This window comes from Symphalangus syndactylus, chromosome X (genome assembly GCF_028878055.3).
Source record: "Symphalangus syndactylus isolate Jambi chromosome X, NHGRI_mSymSyn1-v2.1_pri, whole genome shotgun sequence".
Taxonomy (NCBI): Eukaryota; Metazoa; Chordata; class Mammalia; order Primates; family Hylobatidae; genus Symphalangus; species Symphalangus syndactylus.
The window spans coordinates 80,973,317-80,994,953 of NC_072447.2; positions in this window are offsets into that span (position 1 = coordinate 80,973,317).

Genomic DNA, 21,637 nt, shown 5'->3' on the forward strand with positions numbered 1-21,637 from the left:
AGACTTTCAGCTTAAGTCCATCTACAGTAGATCCAGTGGTTCTGAAAACTCATCCTAGAGTTATTTCCCTAGTTTGGGCATGCATAATTAGAACATTTAGGCTCAGCAATGAGCAAAATTCCTTATTGGTTCTCTGACCTATGGAGTAAGAGCTTGATAGAAATCTGGAATTGAGGCAGGAGACAGTAGAGAAAATCAGATATTGGATAAAGGGCAGAATGAGTAAGAGCATGACAGCAGAGGCATGGTGAAGGGGTGAGTGAGCAAGAAGGTAGAGAAGAAGCAGAGGTTCAGCAGCCAAAACAAAAGTGATATTTTAAAAAAAAATGAGTAAGGAGCCCCCATGGCTGGCTAGATACAGACCAAACCTGTCAGGGGCAACTCCTCAGAGATGGGCATGCACATTAAAGAGAAAAATTATCCTTAAAATGTCCCCATATGGTAATTAGCTACTTGAAGTTCTTGCATATAGACTTCATTTTATGCCTGTACTTAAAATTATGGGATGGAAATGACATGCAAGCACACAAGGGCCAAATAAACTAAGCAACCCACTGATCAATCAAAAGGCAGACACTGGCTAGAGATTAGGCAGCCTTGGGAAAAACAAGAGAAAAAAACATAAAAAAATTCAAACTACACCAAGATGGGGCTGATGTCATTTCACAGAGGTCAGTCTGCTCTCCCACTCTGAGAGTGTAATACTGCACTTAATAAACTAATGGTGCTTTGCTTTGCTGTGTATGTCACATATAATTCTTTGTTTGGGACACCAAGAGCCTGCAACTGCATAGCACCATCTAGTAACAAATTTGGTGAGCCAGCCAGAAGGTAAAATTTTATTTTTCTTCGTGTCTTTCTGTTGTCTTGTGTCCAAGCCACTCCCTCATGGGCATGGGTCAGGCAGTTAGGGAGAAGACTCCCATGACAGGATAACTTGGTTAGGAAATGGAGCAATTAGGCTCTGCCAGGTGTAAGACAAATCCCTGTCTCAGGGAGGTTTATGTGTGTGTGGCAATAACATTATGACTTCAGATCTTTCCTATTTAAGATCAGATGTTCATTTTATGCCATATTAGGGATAAGGAGACAAAGGTATTAAATCCCAACAATAAGTGTAGGTCAATACACGACATTTCCTCTAAAGAGAGAATTATAATGGCTGCATATGCTATGTGGCAAACAGAAGGGCTCCCATTAATTCCACATACAGGGCTCCATCATTGGCTGAACAGAGTAGAGTGGGTTTTTTTTTTCATGTGTGTGATGGCTCTGACTTAAGGGGACCACCTCATATAACAGGCTGCATGTTAAGCCATAGGACATAATGGCACATTTGATACTACTTCCTCAAACATGCGGGTGATGGTTGGGGAAATTGCACTGCCTGGCTTCTTTCGTATAGCTTGTGAGTCTAGAGAAACCCTCTTGATAAGCCTTCAACTAACCAATTCCAGACCCATCCTTTACAAGAGTTAGCAATCAGAGCCACAGTCTCCTACCTAGCTAGGAAGGCTCTTTGGAGAAAAAACCATTTTTGCTGGTTATAGGGATGCAAAGAGCCAGGGATTACACCCAGGCACAAAGGGAAAACTCATTATTGGTCACCAGTTGTGAAGAAATCCCCAGGTTCTAAGTGGCACTGGTGCCCATCCAAGGTCAGAAATATCTGACATTCTAAGACCACAGATGTCTGGCACACTGAAAAGAGAACCATATTGGGGATGCCCCAGTGGACTTCATCTCTGGCACAGACACTCCACAGAGTACACCCAGTGAGAAGCATTAGGCCAGAGATCCTAAAGCTTCCCCTTATTCTCCTCCACAGCCAAACATGAAAACTTTGTCTCAATTTTGCCTGATACCCATCTTGGGTGCATCCTCAACCACTGGGAACAATTTGACCCGGACGACTTGCAGAAGAAACACCTAATATTCTACTGTAACATGGTTTGGCCACATTACCAATTAGCCAGTCAGAAACAATGGGTGGTCAATGGTAGCCTTAATTTTAACATCATCCTGCAGCTAGACCTATTTGGCAAAAAGCAAAGAAAATGATCAGAAATCCCATATGTTCAAGCCTTTTTGGCTTTATATCAAAATCCATCCATATGCAAGGCCCTAAGGAAAGGTTCTCAAAAGGGGGATTCCAAGGCAGAATTAGGCATAGTAGAAAATCCCCTATTTCAGGGTACCCCAGTCTCTCAGAGGGAGCAACATCTCCCTTCATATCATTCCCCACCTAGTATGCCAGAAAGATAACCACAGGGACCCATAGAAGCTCCATTAAGCCTTCCCTACACCTGCCAGTGCATCCCATATGCTGATCCTTGTCCAACCCTGCTCCCTCTCAGAGAAGTGGCAGGACCAGAAAGCCCAATGAGAGTACAGGCCCCTTTCTCAGTGACAGATATACAACAATGCAAGAAAAAACTAGGAAGCCATCCTGAAAATACCAGGAAGTTTGTAAAATGGCTTCATACTCTCTTCCTGGCATTTGATCTTTCATGGAGGAATGTGCAATTCATCCTAGCTACTTGTTGCACCCCATTAGAGAAAGAACAGATTTTTGAGGCTGCCCATCAGGAAGCAGATAATTTATTTACCTTAAATCCAGACAGAAATCATCACAGGGTCGATGCCATTCCCATAATTGACCTTGAATGGAATTATAACTCCCTAGATGGATGACCCATAAAGCAAAATTTCTAGAGGTTCTTATAGGGGGAATAAGAAAGAGAATAGCAGAGCCTGTAAACTATGACAAGCTAAGAGAAGTCACCCAAAGTAGAGAAGAAAATCCAGTCATGTTATATAGCTGGCTAGAACAGGCTTTTAAAAATACTGACCAACTTAGATCTGGCATCTCAGAAAGGGAAAGTACTTATGGCTCAGCATTTTGTCAGCCAATCCACCCCAGACATTAGGTGCAAGCTCCAGAAGCTGCAGATGGAGTCACAAACACCCCAGGCAGAACTTCTTGATACTTCCTTCATGGTATATAACAACCATAACCTGGAGGAAGGGAAGAAATGAAACAGCAAGACAAAATTATGGTTGCCTCATTGGCAATGTCCCAAAGGCCCAAGAGGTATCTGAGGGAAGCCAGCGAGGGCCCAGAGATAAGAGTTCTTGCTTTAAATCCAGGAAAAATGGACATTGGGTAAAGAATTTCACCAAGCCCCTGTCAGCAATGCAAAGGTTCCTACCATAATCCCTGGCACTGGAGAATTGACTGTCCACAGTCTCACTGAGGGCCCCAGCCAGTTAAAACTCTAGCAGTGCAAAAGGGGAAACTAAACAAAGACTGAAAGGGCCCAAGGTCTTACTCACTGTCCCTGTCCAGGAACATCATCACTACAACTGAGGAGACCCAGGTAACTCTGGACATCATGGGCATCCATTTTTCATTTCTTTTTCACACAGGGGCAAATTTCTCTGTCCTCACTGCTTACACAGGATAACTCCCCCGATCTACAAGTGTTATGGGAATGGAAAGAAAGCCATAGACTAGAATTTTTACTCTTCCTCTGATCTGCCATTTGAAACAAAAATTTTTCAGCAGGAGTTTCTAGTAATGCCAAGCCACCCAGTTCCTTTATTAGGAAGGGACATTATGGTCAAAATAGAGGCACTGCTGCAGTTCAAGCACTGCCAGGCATGGATATTAATGATTAAAAATATAAACAATGTCCCAGACCATATTAATAAACGGGTCAACCTGCTACCATGGTATACTGGGAAACTGGGGAAAGCTAAAATGGCAATACCAGTCAAAATACAGCTTAAAAACCCTGAATACTTTCCTAGCCAAAAACAATATCCAATTAAACCAGAAACAAGGAGAAGATTACTACCCATAATTCAGGAACTGCTAGCCCATGGACTTTTGATACCTTGCAGCTCCCCTTGCAACAATCCTATATTAACCTTCTTAAAACCTTCAGGAGAATACTGGCTAGCACAAGATCTTAGAATAATTAATGAAACTGTTACCTCCCTCCACCCACTGGTAGCAGATCCATATACTCTCCTCACTCAAGTGCCATGAGATGCCAAATGGTTTTCAGTCTTAGACTTAAAAGATGCCTTTTTCTCCATTCCTCTGGCCCCAAAATCTCAATACCTTTTTGCCTTTGAATAGGAAGATCCAAGTACAACAGAAAAGCGACAATACACTTGGACAATGCTCCCCCAGGGCTTTTGGGATAGCCCCCATTATTTTGCCCGAGACTTAGAAAAAGATCTGAGAGACTTACAGCTAGATAACGGAAGCATACTCCAGTATGTGAATGATATTCTTACACACAAGTAATCTTACCAAGGAAACTTCTGACCAAAATACTATAAAAGCATTGAGCTTTCTGGTAGAATAGGGTTATAAAGTGTCAAAGAAAAAAGCCCAAATTACTCTTCAACAAGTTCAATATTTGGGGTACATTTTAACACCTGGAGCCCCACAAATATTCCCAGAGTGGGTACAAGCCATATGTGGCTTGGGACCTCCTCACAATAAGCAACAACTTTGCACATTTCTGGGAATGGCTGTATTTTGTAGAATATAAATCCCAAATTTTGAACTCATGGCAAAACCCCTCTATAAGGCCACAAGGGGGTCAGAAAATGAGCCAATGGAATGGACCCCAGAAATGAAGAAAGTCTTTGCCAAGTTAAAATAGGCTCTCAGTCAGGCTCCTGCACTCAGCATTCCAAACCTCACTAAGCCCTTTTTCCTGTATGTGGCAGAAAGGAAAAAAGGCATAGAAATATGAGTGCTTGCTCAAAAATTAGAAAAATAACCCAGACCTGTTGTCTAGTTTTCAAAAAAATTAGATAGGGGTAGCCACCAGGTAGCCAAACTGCTTACAAGCAATAGCAGCTACTGCTATGTTAGTGGAAGAAGCCGTTAAGATCACCTTGGGCCAGTCCCTAGAAGTGTTAACCCCACATCAGGTTAAGTCAGTCTTAGAAATAAAAGGACACGTCCGATGACAGGGGAAAGGTTAAACAAATATCAGGCCATGCTCCTAGACAATCCAGATGTAGCCATTAAAACCTGTAACACTTTAAACCCAGCTTCATTTATGCCTACAGGCCCAGTGACTCATCACTCCTGTGAACAGGTCATTGCACATATATATGTAAGCCAGCCTGATTTAAAGGATTAACCTCTCCCAGATTCTGAAGATGACTGGTTCACAGATGGTACTAGTTTTGTGTCAAGTGGGGAGCACTGAGCTGGGTATGCAATAGTAAACCATAATACTGTTATTAAGGCCCAGCTGTTGCTCCCAGGCAGGACTGCACAAAAGGCTGAGATTATTCCTCTTACCCAAGCTCTGGTATTAAGAAAAGGGAAAAGCCTTAACATATATACAGATCCCAGGCATGCCTTTCTTGTGGTTCATTCTCATGCTGCAGTATGGAAAGAAAGAAGATTATTAACTGGGAGAAACTTCCATAAAACATGGGCCCAAAATTATTTAACTACTAGAAGTAATACATCTGCCAAAGGCAATAGCCACAATACATTGTAAGGGACATCAAAAGTATTTAATCCTTATAGCACAAGGGAACAGAAAAGCTGATAAGGAAGCCAAAGTAGTGACCCCCAGGGTGCAGTCTCAGCAAATCCTAGCACTGCTCCCTTTTTGTGACTCCTTAATAAAACCAGAATATACATCACAGGAATAACAGTTAATAAAATAGCAAGGGGAACCGAAACAGGAATTTTGGTGGCATATGGGATCAAAAATATACTTCCCCAAGCAGCCCAGTGGAAAATCATAAAATCCCTACATGGCTCTTTTCATGTTATGAGAGATGCCACTTTGGCCATGGTAAACAGGGTCTTCATGTGGTCTAATTTAGCTCTGGTAGTTAAACACGTCTGTCAGGCCTATACACTGAGGGCAGTCAACAAACATGGACCCAAAATGCTTCCTCTAATGAGGACAATCCAAAGAAGGGGAACTTACCCAGGGGAAACTGGCAATTGGACTTTACCCATATGCCAGTTTGTAGAGGGTACAAGTTTCTGCTAATGCTAATAGATACCTTTACTGTCTGGGTTGAAACTTACCCTACCAGAACAGAGAGGGCTAACAAAGTTGTGAAGATTCTATTAAAAGAAATAATCCCCCAGTTTGGGTAACTCCAGAGTCTCTAAAGTGATAACGGCCCATCTTTTGTTTCCCAAATAACTCAGGGGGTTGCTAGAGCTCTTAGAGTCAAATACTATTTACATTCAGCAATGAGACCACAATCTTCCAGAAAAGTGTAAAGAGCTAATAAGACTCTAAGATGAGCATTAGCTAAACTATGTCAGGAAACATCAGAAAGTTGGATTCATTTGTTGCCCATAGCCCTCTTAAGAGTCTTCAATTCCCCAAGAGCAAGAATTAATATGAGCCCATATAAAATGTTATATGGGAGGTTATTTTTAACTAATGACTTAAATAATGATCTAGAAAAAGCCAGTCTAATAAAATACTTAGTTAAACTGGAACAATTTTCAGCAAACATTACAAAAGTCTGGGACTCATTGACTCCCCACACTGGGAACTAACCAGAAATACAAAATAAAGCCAGGAGATATGGTGCCAATTAAAACATGGAAAGAGGGGTCACCTGCTTAACAACTACAACCCAAATGGAAGGGACAATTTTCAGTAATATTGGCCATGTCCTCAGCAATTAAAGTTTTAGGGTTAGATAGTTGAATACATCTTTCTAGGATCAAACCAGCAATACCTGAGGCCCTGGACCTGGAACCAGAAGCTCTCAGCAGCCACTATACTTGTGAACTGGTAGAAGACCTGAAGTACCTGTTTAAAAAACAACCAAGAAATAAGTAAATGCTTACTAACTTTCCTTGGTGTCTTTGTTGCATAGTTACCATAAGTTAATATGGATAATAGTATTGGATAATAGTAGTCATTCTAGTTTGTCTTCAATTTGTTTTCTTCCAAATGGGTAGAATCTGAACTATATTATGTCGATCTAACCACTCCCATAAAAATGATGATGAAGACTATCACCCTTTATGCAATTGTTTTTCAGCTATAAGGCCTAGGAACTTTGACCCTTGGGAAAAATGGAATCCAAGCATCACGGCTAATGAATCTGGAATAAATACCAATAAACCTAATGTAGTTCTACAAGGACCTACCACTTGAATTCCCCTGGCAGGAACACAATACTCTTTCCTGTTTGAAAACCCGGTCTATTTGCAACTTTCAATAAAATGAAAAGGCCTGTGTCTTGTTGTAACAGCAGCTCTCAACACACATTGCCCTATGCTTGCATGCCCTGAAATTTATACCTATAATTTCCCTTCTGTTATTAATAATTTGTTAAATTCAGCACTTCTCTCACTGACATTGGAGGCCAAAACCCTCCTGGGAACTAGTCTTATTAAAAAATGTGTCTAATTCGAAGGTCCATTCCAAGGTGGCCAAATAGAACAGCTCCAGTCTACAGCTCCCACTGTGATCAATGCAGAAGATGGGTGATTTCCGCATTTTCAACTGAGATACCTGGTTCATCTCATTCGGACTGGTTGGACAGTGGGTGTAGCTCATGGAGGTTGAGCCGAAGCTGGGAGGGGCATCACGTCACCCAAGAAGCACAAGTGGTCAGGGGATTTCCCCTTCTTAGCCAAGGGAAGCCATGACAGATGGTACCTGGAAAAATGGGGCATTCCTGCCCAAATACTGCAATTTTCCAGTGATTTTAGCAAATGGCAAACCAGGAGATTATATCCCATGCCTGACTCGGCAGAACCCACGTCCATGGAGCCTTGCTCACTGCTAGCACAGTAGTCTGAGATTGACCTGTGAGATGGCAGCCTGGCTGGGGGAGGGGCATCTGCCACTGCTGAGGCTTAAGTAGGTAAACAAAGTGTCTGGGGAAGCTCAAACTGGGTGGAGCCCACTGCAGCTCACCAAGGTCTGCTGCCTCTGTAGACTCCATCTCTGGGGGCAGGGCATAGCTGAACAAAAGGCAGCAGAAACTTCTGCGGACTTAAACGTCCCAGTCTGACAGCTCTGAAGAGAGCAGTGGTTTTCCCAGTACAGTGTTTGAGCTCTGAGAATGGACAGACTGCCTCCTCAAGTGGGTCCCTGACCCCCATGTAGCCTAACTGGGAGATACTCCCAGTAGGGGCTGACTGACACCTCATACAGGTGGGTGCCCCTCTGGGACGAAGCTTCCAGAGGAAGGATCAGGCAGCGATATTCGCTGTTCTGCAATATTTGCTGTTCTACAGCCTCCACTGGTGATACCCAGGCAAACAGGGTCTGGAGTGGACCTCCAGCAAACTCCAACAGACCTGCAGCTGAGGGACCTGACTGTTAGAAGGAAAACTAACAAAGAGAAAGGAATAGCATCAACATCAAGAAAAAGGCTATCCACACCAAAACCCCATCTGTAGGTCAACAACATCAAAGACCAAAGGTAGATAAAAACACAAAGATGGGGAGAAACCAGAGCAGAAAAGCTGAAAATTCTAAAAACCAGAGTGCCTCTTCTCCTGAAAAGGATCACAGCTCCTTGACAGCAACAAAATAAAGCTGGACAGAGAATGATGAGTTAACAGAAGTAAGCTTCAGCAGGTCAATAATAACAAATGTCTCCGAGCTAAAGGACAATGTTCAAACCCATCGCAAGGAAGTTAAAAACCTTGAAAAAAGATTAGATGAATGACTAACTAGAATAAATGGTGTAGAGAAGACCTTAAATGACTGATAGAGCTGAAAACCATGGCATGAGCACTACGTGATACATGGACAAGCTTCAATAGGTGATTTGAGCAAGTGGAAGACAGGGTATCAGTGATTGAAGATCAAATTAATGAAATAAAGTGAGAAGAGAAGTTTAGAGAAAAAAGAGTAAAAAGAAACAAACAAAGCCTCCAAGAAATATGGGACTATGTGAAAAGACCAAATCTACATTTGATTGGTGTACCTGAAAGTTATGGGGAGAATGGAACCAAGTTGGAAAACACTCTTCAGGATATTATCCTGGAGAACTTCCCCAACCTAGCAAGGCAGGCCAACATTCAAATTCAGGAAATACAGAGAACACCATTATGATACTCCTCGAGAAGAGCAACCCCAAGACACCTAATTGTCAGATTCACCAACATTGAAATGAAGGAAAAAATGTTAAGGGCAGCCAGAGAGAAAGGTGGAGTTACCCACAAAGGGAAGCCCATCAGACTAACAGTGGATCTCTCAGCAGAAACTCTACAAGCCAGTAGAGAGTGGGGGCCAATATTAAAAATTATTAAAGAAAATAATTTTCAAACCAGAATTTCATATCCAGCCAAACTAAGCTTCATAACTGAAGAAGAAATAAAATCCATTACAGACAAGCAAATGCTGAGAGATTTTCTCACCACCAGGCCTGCCTTACAGGAGCTCCTGAAGGAAACACTAAAGATGGAAAGGAACAACCAGTACCAGCCACTGCAAAAACATGCCAAATTGTAGAGAAAGATGCTAGGAAGAAACTGCATCAACTAAAGGGCAAATAACCAGCTAACATTATAATAAAAGGATCAAATTAACACATAACAATATTAACCTTAAATGTAAATGGGCTGAACACCCCAATTAAAAGGCACAGACTGGCAAATTGGATAAAGAGTCAAGATCCATTGGTGTGCTGTATTCAGGAGACCCATCTCATGTGCAGAGACACACATAAGCTCAAAATAAAGGGATGGAGGAAGACCTACCAAGCAAATGGAAAGCAAAAAAAGGCAGGGGTTGCAATCCTAGTCTCTGAAAAAACAGACTTTAAACCAACAAACATCAAAAGAGACAAAGAAGGTCATTACATAATGGTAAAGGGATCAATTCAACAAGAAGAACTAACTATCCTAAATATATATGCACCCAATAGAGGAGCACCCAGATTCATAAAGCAAGTCCTCAGAGACCTAGAAAGAGACTTAGCCTCCCACACAATAGTAATGGGAGACTTTAACACCCCACTGTCAATATTAGACAGATCAATGAGACAGAAGGTTAACAAGGATATCCACAAACTGAACTCAGCTCTGCACCAAGCAGACCTGAAAGACATCTATAGAACTCTCCACCCCAAAGCAACACAATATACATTCTTGTCAGCACCACAACGAATTTATTCTAAAATTGATCACAAAATTGGAAGTAAAGCACTCCTCAGCAAATGTGAAAGAACAGAAATCACAACAAACTGTCTTTCAGACCACAGTGCAATCAAATTAGAACTCAGAATTAAGAAACTCACTCAAAACTGCACAACTACATGGGAACTGAACAACTTGCTCCTGAATGACTACTGGGTAAATAACAAAATGAAGGCAGAAATAAAGATGTTCTTTGAAACCAATGAGAACAAAGACACAATGTACCAGAATCTCTGGGACACATTTAAAGCAGTGTGTAGAAGGAAATTTATAGCACTAAATGCCCATAAGAGAAAGCAGGAAAGATCTAAAATCAACACCCTAACATCACAATTAAAAGAACTAGAGAAATTGAAACAAAAGCCAAAACTGACAAATGGGATCTAATTAAACTAAAGAGCTTCTGCACAGCAAAAGAAACTACCATCAGAGTGAACAGGCAACCTACAGAATGGGAGAAAATTTTTGCAACCTACTCATCTGACAAACGGCTAATATCCAGAACCTACAATGAACTCAAACAAATTTAAAGGAAGAAAACAACCCCATCAAAAAGTGGGCAAAGGATATGAACAGACACTTCTCAAAAGAAGACATTTAAGCAGCCAAAAAACACATGAAAAAATGCTCATCATCACTGGCCATCAGAGAAATGCAAATCAAAACCACAATGAGATACCATCTCACACCAGATAGAATGGCGATCATTAAAAAGTCAGGAAACAACAGGTGCTGGAGAGGATGTGGAGAAATAAGAACACTTTTACACTGTTGGTGGGACTGTAAACTAGTTCAACCATTGTGGAAGTCAGTGTGGTGATTCCTCAGGGATCTAGAACTAGAAATACAATTTGACCCAGCCATCCCATTACTGGGTACATACCCAAAGGATTATAAAACATGTTGCTATAAAGACACATGCACACGTATGTTTATTGCGGCACAATTCCCAATAGCAAAGTCTTGGAACCAACCCAAATGTCCAACAACAATAGACTGGATTAAGAAAATGTGGCACATATACACCATGGAATACTATGCAGCCATAAAAGATAATGAGTTCATGTCCTTTGTAGGGACATGGATGAAGCCGGAAACCATCATTCTCAGCAAACTATCGCAAGGACAAAAGACCAAACACTGCATGTTCTCACTCATAGGTGGGAATTGAACAACGAGAACACATGGACACAGGAAGGGGAACATCACACTCCGGGGACTGTTGTGGGGTGGGGTGAGGGGGGAGGGATAGCATTAGGAGATATACCTAATGCTAAATGACTAGTTAATGGGTACAGCACACCAACATGGCACATGGATACATATGTAACAAACCTGCACATTGTGCACATGTACCCTAAAACTTAAAGTATAATAATAATAAAATAAAATAAAAAGAACTAGAGAAGCAAAAGCAAACAAATTCAAAAGCTAGCAGAAGGCAAGAAACAACTAAGATCAGAGAAGAACTGAAGGAGATTTAAAAAAAAAACCTTCAAAAAATCAATGAGTCAAGGAGCAGCTTTTTTGAAAAGATCAACAAAATAGACTGCTAGCAAGACTAATAAGAAGAAAAGAGAGAAGAACCAAATAGACGCAATAAAAAATGATAAAGAGGATATTACCACTGATCCCACAGAAATACAAACTAGCATCAGAGAATACTATAAACACCTCTATGCAAATAAACTAGAAAATCTAAAAGAAATGGATAAATTCCTGGACGCATACACCCTCCCAAGACTAAACCAGGAAGAAGATGAATCTCTGAATAGATCAATAACAGGCTCTGAAATTGAGGCAATAATGAACTGCCTACCAAAAAAAAAAAGTCCAGGACCAGACTGATTCACAGCCGAATTCTACCAGAGGTACAAAAAGGAGCTGGTACCATTCCTTCGGTAACTATTCCAATCAATAGAAAAAAAGGGAGTCCTCCCTAACTCATTTTATGAGGGCCAGCATCATCCTGATACCAAAGCCTGGCAGAGACACAACAAAAAAAGACAATTTTAGACCAATATCCCTGATGAACATCGATGCAAAAATCCTCAATAAAATACTGGCAAACTGAACCTAGCATCACATCAAAAAGCTTATCCACCATAATCAAGTCGGTGTCATCCCTGGGATGCAAGACTGGTTCAACATATACAAATCAATAAATGTAATCCATCACATAAACAGAACCAATGACAAAAACCACATGATTATCTCAATAGATGCAGAAAAGGCCTTTGACAAAATTCATCAGCCCTTCGTGCTAAAAACTCTCAGTGAACTAGGCATTGATGGAACATATCTCAAAATAATAAGAGCTATTTATGACAAACCCACAGCCAATATCATACTGAATGGGCAAAAATTGGAAGCATTCTCTTTGAAAACTGGCACAAGATAGGGATGCCCTCTCTCAGCACTCCTATTCAATATAGTGTTGGAAGTTCTGGCCAGAGCAAACAGGCAAGAGAAAGAAATAAAGGGTATTCAATTAGGAAAAGAGGAAGTCAAATTGTGTCTGTTTGTAGATGACATGATTGTATATCTAGAAAACCCCATCATCTCAGCCCAAAATCTCCTTAAGCTGATAAGCAACTTCAGCAAAGTCTCAGGATACAAAATCGATGTGCAAAAATCACAAGCATTCCTATACACCAAAAACAGACAAACAGAGAGCCAAATCATGAGTGAACTCCCATTCACATTGCTATAAAGAGAATAAAATACCTAGGAATCCAACTTACAAGGGATGTGAAGGGCCTCTTCAAGGAGAACTACAAACCGCTACTCAGTGAAATAAAAGAGGACACAAACAAATGGAAGAACATTCCTTGCTTATGGATACGAAGAATCAATATCGTGAAAATGGCCATACTGCCCAAGGTAATTTATAGATTCAGTGCCATCCCCATCAAGCTACCAATGACTTTCTTCACAGAATTGGAAAAAACTACTTTAAAGTTGATATGGAGCCAAAAAAGATCCTGCATTGCCAAGACAATCCTAAGCCAAAAGAACAAAGCTGGAGGCATCATGCTACCTGACTTCAAACTATACTACAAGGCTACAGTAACCAAAACAGCATGGTACTGGTACCAAAAAACAGATATAGACCAATGGAACAGAACAGAGGCCTCAGAAATAACACCACACATCTATAACCATCTGATCTTTGACAAACCTGACAAAAACAAGCAATGGGGAAAGGATTCCCTATTTAATAAATGGTGCTGGGAAAACTGGCTAGCCATATGTAGAAAGCTGAAATTGGATCCCTTCCTTACACCTTACAAAAAAGTAATTCAAGATGGATTAAAGAGTTAAATGTTAGACCTAAAACCATAAAAACCCTAGGAGAAAACCTAGGCAATACTATTCAGGACATAGGCATGGGCAAGGGATTCATGACTAAAACACCAAAAGCAATAGCAACAAAAGCCAAAATAGTCAAATGGGATCTAAATAAACTACAGAGCTTCTGCACGGCAAAAGAAACTACCATCAGAGTGAACAGGCAACCTACAGAATGGGAGAAAATTTTTGCAATCTACCCATCTGACAAAGGGCTAATATCCAGAATCTACAAAGAACTTAATCAAATTTACAAGAAAAAACAAACAACCTCATCAAAAAGTAGGCAAAGTATCTGAACAGACACTTCTGAAAAGAAGACATTTATGCAGCCAACAGACACATGACAAAATATTCATTATCACTGGTCATCAGAGAATTGCAAATCAAAACCACAGTGAGATACCATCTCACACCAGTTAGAATGGGCATCTTTAAAGAGTCGGGAAACAACGGATGCTGGAGATAATCATCGCTAATCACTAGGATAAATGCAAATTAAAATTATAATGAGATATATCCTCACACATGTTAGAATGGCTTTCTACAAAAAAATGAAAGATAAACATGGGAAGGATACAGAGGAAAGAAAATTCTTGTACATTGTTGGTAGGAATGTAAATTAGTAAAATGATTATGGAAAACAGTATGGAGTTTTCTCAAAAAACTAAAAATGGAACTACCATATGATCCAGGAATCCCACTTCTGTGTGTATATCCAAAGGAATTGAAATCTGTAATTCGAAAGGGTTGCTGCACTTCTATGTGTATTACAGCATTATTCATAATAGCCAATATATAGATGCAACCTAAGTGTCCATCAGTAGATAAAATGAATATAGAAAATGTGGTGTATATATACATATATATATCCGTTTATTTGGATCTTCTTTTATTTTCTTTATCAGAAATTTCTAATTTTCAACATACAGAGCCTATATATGCTTTGTTAGAATTATACTTAATTCATTTTGAGAGTGACTGTAAATGGGGTCACATTTTAAATTTCCATTTCCATATATCAATTGCTAGAATATAAAAATTTGATTGGCTTTTGTGTGTTGATCTTGTACCCTGTGACATTGATACACTCACCTACTAGTTCTAAGAGTTTTGGGTGTATTCTGTAGGATATTTATGTAAATAACCATGTCATTTGCAAATTGTGACAGTTTTATTCTTTTCTTTCCAATATGTATGCTTTTTATTTCTTTTCCTTGACTTACTTCATTGACTAGAATTTTCAGCACTATTTTGAATAGGAGTGGTTAATTAAGATATCATTGCTTTATTCTAGAGCTTAGGGGGAAAGAATTAAGTCTTTCACCATTAATTATAATGTTAGCTGTAAGTTTTTAAAAACACTCTATCAAGGTAAGGAAGTTTCTCTCTAATCCTAGCTTGCTGAACAATTTTTTTCTTCATGAACGACTATTGGATTTTTTCAAATGAATCTCTGCATCAATTAATATGATTATGGTTTTTTCTTGCTTAGCCTGCTGACATTGTAAATTACACTGATTGATTTTTTAATATTGAAAAAAACCTACTTTGTCGTGTTGTAAAATTATGTATAGACATAGCTAGATTCTGTTTTGTAATAACTGTTGGTAGTCTTTTGTGTAAGTCTGTGAGAGATATTTATCTGTAATTTTCTTCTTTTGTACTTTCTTGGTTCAGTTATGGTACTAGAAAAACACTGGCCTCATAAAATGAATTGTGAAGTAATCTTTCACTTTTTATTTTGTGTAAGAAATTGTGTAAAATGGGTGTTAATTTTTCTTTAAATATTTGGTAGAATTTTCTGATGGCATTATCTTTGCCTGGGGATTTTTTTTAGAAGGGTTTTAACTCTAATTTAATTTTTAAATAGTTCTAGGACTATTTTAATTATTTATATCCTATTGGTTGGCTTTTGGTAGCTTGCAGTTTTTAAGTAATTGCTGTATTTCATTAAGTTGTCTAGTTATTGTTTCTAAAGTTGTTTGTAGTATTTTCTCTTTTTCTTTCTTTTAACTTTTATTTTAGGTTTAAGGGTACATGTGCAGGTTTGTTAGTATTTTCTTATTATCCATTTAAGGGCTACTGAATCTGTAGTAATATTCCTTGCTCTGTTCCTGAAATTGGTAATTAGTGTCGTCTCTCTTTTTACTTTTGTCAGCCTTGATACAGGTTTATCCACTTCATTGAACTTTTCAAAGGACCATCTTTTATTTCGTTGATTTTCTCTACTGTTTTTCTATTTTTAATTTTATTGATATGTTTTTATTATGTCATTCCTTCTGCTTGCTTTGGGTTTATTTTGTTCTTTTTCTATTTTATTGACATGGGAGTTTAGATTATTTATTTTAGGCATTTCCTTTTTCTTTTTTTTTTCTTTTTGTTTTTGTTTTGTTTTGTTTTTTTGAGATGGAGTGTCACTCTGTCACCAGGCTGGAGTGCGGTGGCATGATCTCAGCTAACTGCAGCCTCTGCCTCCCGGATTCAAGCGATTCCCTTGCCTCAGCCTCCTGAGAGGCTGGGACTACAGGTGCACACCACCACGCCCAGATTTTTTTTTTTTTTTGATATTTTAGTAGAGACAGAGTTTCACCATGTTGGCCAGAATGATCTCGATCTCCTGACCTCGTGATCCACCCACCTTGGCCTCCCAAAGTGCTGGGATTCCAGGCATGAGCCACCACACCCGGCCTCCCTTTTCTAATTTAAGTATTCATTGCTATAAATTTCTCTCAGTCCTGCTATAGCTGCATTCCATGGATTTTGATATGTTTTCACTTTAATTTAGGTTTTTGTACTTTTAAAAAATATTTCTTTGAGACTTACACATGAATTATTTAAAAGTACATTGTTTAATTTATAAATGTTTGGAGATTTTTCTATTATCTTTCTATTATTGCTTTCTAGCTTGATTCTACTGTGATCAGATAATGTACTCAAAATTATTTCAATTGTTTTATATCTACTGGCCCATTTTATTTTTGTTAGAGTTCACATGGCATATTTTCTCATGACCATTCTTTTTTGTATTTTTTTAGTGTTAGATTCAGGGAGTACATGTGCATGTATGTTACATGTGTACGTTGTGTGCTGGCTTACTTTCAATAATTACATTTGAAATGTTATTTGTAGACAGCATATTATTGGGCTTATTTCATTTTTTAATCCACTCTGTCAACTTCTGCCTTTAATTGGCATATTTAGACCGTTTGCTCTTAAAGTAATTTTTGTTAGTTAAGGCTTAAGTCTACCATTTTATTATTTGTTTGTTCTATTTCTCATTCTTCTGTTTTCTTTTTCTTGTCATTCTGATAATTTCTTGAATATTTTTAGAATTCCATTTTTATTTACTTATACTATCCTTAATATCCTTCTTTTTATAGTTTTAGTTCATATATATATATATCTCCATACATACGTGGGTCAAAGAAAAGGGGAAAAGGGTTGAACTCTGTAAAATATTTGAAGAGATTTATTCTGAGCCATATATGAGTGACCATGGCCCCTGACACAGCCCTCAGGAGGTCCTGAGAACATGTGCTCAATGTGGTTGGGGTGCAGCTTGATTTTATACATTTTACAGAGGCATGAGACCTCAATCAAATACATTTAAGAAATATATTGGTTTGGTCCCAAAAGGTGGAACAACTCAAAGCGGGGGCTTCCAGGCTATAGGTGAATTTAAACATTTTCTGATTGACAATTAGTTGAGTTTATCCAAAGACCTGGGATAGATAGAAAGGGAATGTTCAGGTTAAGATAAAGTTTGTGGAGACTTAGAGTTCTTTAAAGTCTTATAGTGGCTGCCCTTAGAGGCAATAGGTAACAAAGGTTTCCTATCCAGATCTTAGTTAATCTCTTTAGGTTTAGGAGGAAGAAAAAGATCTAGCTATGTTAATAGAGATGCTTTACAGATGCAAATTTTCCCCTACAAAGAACAGCTTTGCAGGGCCATTTCAAAATATGGCAAAGAAACATGTTTGGAGATAAAATATTTTTATTTTCTTCTTTGTCTTGTAATGTTATGCCAGAGTCAGTTTGGAAAGTAAATCATGATATATAAGGTTAAATAAAACCCATCTGATTAGAATTTATTATTTGTAGGGCATGGTTCCCCAAATCCCTTAGGTAGAAATTACATAAAAATATAAGAGTTTAGTCCTCATGTGTTAGTGTGTGTGTTTATGCAACTTATCACGGTCTACTGTGATACTACAAACTACTACCAACATTAAACAGCTTCAAATTAAGTATTGGAACCCTACTTCAACTTACCTCCCTTTACCCTGCCCGCTTTTTAAATATAGTTGTCTTGGACATATTTCTTCTACACACGTTGACCACCATATCAGATGGTGCTATAATTTTTGCTTCAATCTGTCAAACATGATTCAGAAACCACATGAAAAAAAACCCATTATATTTTTATCCCTATCTTTACTCAATTCTACATTCTTGTTTTCTTTTGGAGATTCCAAGGCTTCTGCTTCTATTGTCGTTTTTTTTTTTTTTTCTGTTAAGTGAACTTTCTGTAGCTATTCTTTAGGGGTAGGTTTACTTATGACAAATTCTTTTAATCTTTTTACCTGAGAAACTCTATTTTCCATTCATTCTTGGAGGATATTTTGCTGAATATAAAATTTTGAGTTAACAGTTCTTTAATTTCAGTACTTGAAAATGCTGTGCCACTTCCTTCTGCCCTATATGATTTCAGTTGAGAAATTCAGTTTTTTATATTGGTGTTCTTCTATGCGTCATTTTTCTCTGTATTCAATTTTTTTTCTTTAGTTTTTAAAAGTCTGATTATGATGTGTCTTAGTGTGGATTTCTTTGGCTTAATCTTGTTTAGTTTACATTGAGCATCTTGAATCTATATGATTGTGTCTTTTGTCAAATTTCAAGTACTCTTTTAAACCCACACTTATTTTCCCATCTTTCTAAAACTCCAATGATATAAATGTCAAATTTATCATTGTCTCCCAGGTCTTTGAGACTCTCACTTATTCTTTTCAGCCTACTTTTTCTTTGTTGTTTCAGTTAGGTAAACCCTCTTGAACTATCCTCTAGTTCACTGATTCTATACTGTTATATCCACTCTAGCATTGAATTTAGCCAGTAAATTTTCATTTTTTAACTTTAATTTTCAGTCTATAATTTACATTTAATTCTTTTTTATCACATTGTAATTTTTTACTTTTTTTTTTCATTTATTTCAAGAGAATTTGAAATTTCTGATAAAAGCATCTTTGTGATACCTGTTTTAAAATCATTGCAGATCATTTCAATTCCTATGTCATGTCAGTTTTGGCATCTGGTGAGTGTCTTTTTTAATTCATTTTGTGATTTTAAGTTTTGACCTCCTATATTCCTGGTATGATGAGTAATTTTCTATTTTATCTGTATATTTTGGATTAGTCAATTGATTTTTATTAAGTTGCAAAGGCAACTCAACGCAACTTAATGAAGAAAGGATTGTCTTTTCAATAAAGATCACTGAAACTACTGGACATCTGTATGCAAACAGATAAATGAAAGTCCTCTCATAATTTACACTTCATAACTAATTAACTCAAAGTATATTATAAATCTAAATGTAACACTGGAAAGTACAAACTTCTAAAAGAATATATGAAAGAAAAACCTTTTGGCCTTGCATTAAGCAAATATTCCTTAGAAATGACACCAAAAGAATGACCCATAAGAAAACATGATAAATTAGGCTTTATCAAACTTTTCAAAGGAAAAATAATATATTTCTTCTCTGTGAAATACATGGTTAATAGAATAAGAAGCTAAGCCATAGACTTCAGTGAAATCATTGAAAATCACACATCTGTCAAAAAAGCCTTTTATTCAGCATATGCAAACAACTCTTGAAATTCAGTTATAAGGAAACAAACTCCATTTGAAAGCAGGCAAAAGTCTTAGTTAACCAAAAATCATACAGGTAGCAAAGAGGCACATAAAAATATGCTCAATATATTAGTCATCAGTAAAGTGCAAATTAAAATGATGATGAGATACTACTAAGCACATATTAAAACTCAAAATTGAAACTTAAATTTTGTAACTAAATTTAAAAAATTTAACATTAAAAGAACTAACAAACGTGGTGCTGTTGAGAATGTGGCATAACTGGGATTATTGTTGGTTATACAAAATGGTATAACAATCTTGGAAAAACAGTTTTAGTTTCACATAAGAGTAAACATCCACTTACAATATAATACAGCAATCACACTCTTAGATTATTGCCCAGATAACTAAAAACTATGTAAGTACAAAAAAAAAAACCTGTATAAAAGTGTTTATAGCAGCTGTATTCCTAATTGCCAAAAACTGGAAGCAACTAACTATCATCTGTTGAATGAATAAACAAACTACGAAACATTTATACAATGTGTAATGCTACTCAGTAATAAAAGTGAATTGATACATGCAACATGATGAGTATTAGAAGAAAAAGACTCAAAAATCTGCATACTATTTGATGGCATATTATATGCCTGTCTTAGTTTATTCCTGCTGTTATAACAAAATATCTGAAACCAGGTAATTTATATAGAACTTAAAATTATTTCTCATAATTCTAGAGGCTAGAAGTTCAAGATGAAGGTGCTGGAAGGTTTGGTCTCTGTTGAGAGCCTGATCTCTGCTTACAAGATGGTACTATGCTGCATTCTTCAGAGGGGAATAATACTGTGTCTTCATATGACAAAAGGAACAGAAGGGGAATAAAAAGGCTGAGCTAGTTCCTTCCAGTTCTTTTATACGGCACTAATTATAACCATGAGAGCAGAGTCCTTATGGCCAAATAACCTCCTAAGGCCTCACCTCTTAATACTGTTACACTGGGGGATCAAGTATCAACATGAATTTTGGAGAGGATACAAACATCCAACTATAGCATTCTGCTCCTGGCCCACCCCCAATTCATGTCCTTGTCACATGTAAAATGCATTCATTGTATCTTAATAGCTCAAAACATCTTAATTCATTCCAGTATCATCTTTAAAGTCTAAGTCAAGAGTCTCATCTAGATCAAATATGGGTGAGATTCAAGGTATCATTCGTCCTGAGGAAAATTACCCCTCCAGCTGTGAAATCAAACAAGTTGTGTGTTCTGAAATACAATGATGGGACCAGCATAGGATAGACATTCCCATTCCAAAAGGGAGAAATAGGCAAGAAGAAAAGGGTAACATGTCCCAGGTAAGTCCAAAACCCAACAAGGCACATAACATTAAATCTTGGGGCTTGAGAATAACCTTTTCTGACTCTATATCCTGCATTCCAGATACACTGGGGTAGAGTTTGGACCTCTAAGGCTCCAGACAACCCTGACCACATGACTTTGCAGTGGATAACCCACAAAGCAGCTCTCAAGGTTTGAAGTAAGGGACTTTCAGCTCTCCTAGGTTGATGTTTCATGCTGGAGGCTCTCTATTTCTGGGGTCTTGGAGGCAGCCTTACCCTCACAGCTCTGCTTGGAATTGCCCTAGTGGGGGATCTCTTCATTAGCCTCAATTCCACACCTCTTCTGGGCGTTCCTCTAAGTGGAGACTCTGCAATGGTCCCACCCACATGGTAGACAAGGCATTGCCCTAATGGAGGCTCTCTGAGGTGGCCTCACCCCTGTGGCACTTCTCTGCCTGGGCCCTGAGGTTTTCTCCCAAGAATCCTTTGAAATCTAGGTGAAGGTAGCCATGCCTCCACAGCTCTTGCACACCGCATGCCTGCAAAGGTGATGCCACATAGACATTGCCAAGATTTACTACTTGTACCTTTTGAAGGGGTGGCCAGAGCCACATCTGAGTCCTCTTGAACCACATTTGGGGTAGCCAAGGAGTGCTGTGCCCAAATGCAAGGAGCAGAAACTTGAGATGGCACTGGGCAATGAGCCCCATGGTTCCACAAGTCATTTGGGTCCTTTCTTTGAACCTGTTATATCCTCAAGGCCTTGGCACTCGGGGCCTGTGATGGGCATGGTATCCTTGAAGATCTCTAAAATGTTGTCAGTGTCATTCTTTCATTCTTGATAAATAGCATACGACTTCCTCATGTCCATACTAACCTCCTTATGAACCTCCTTATCCTAGGGTG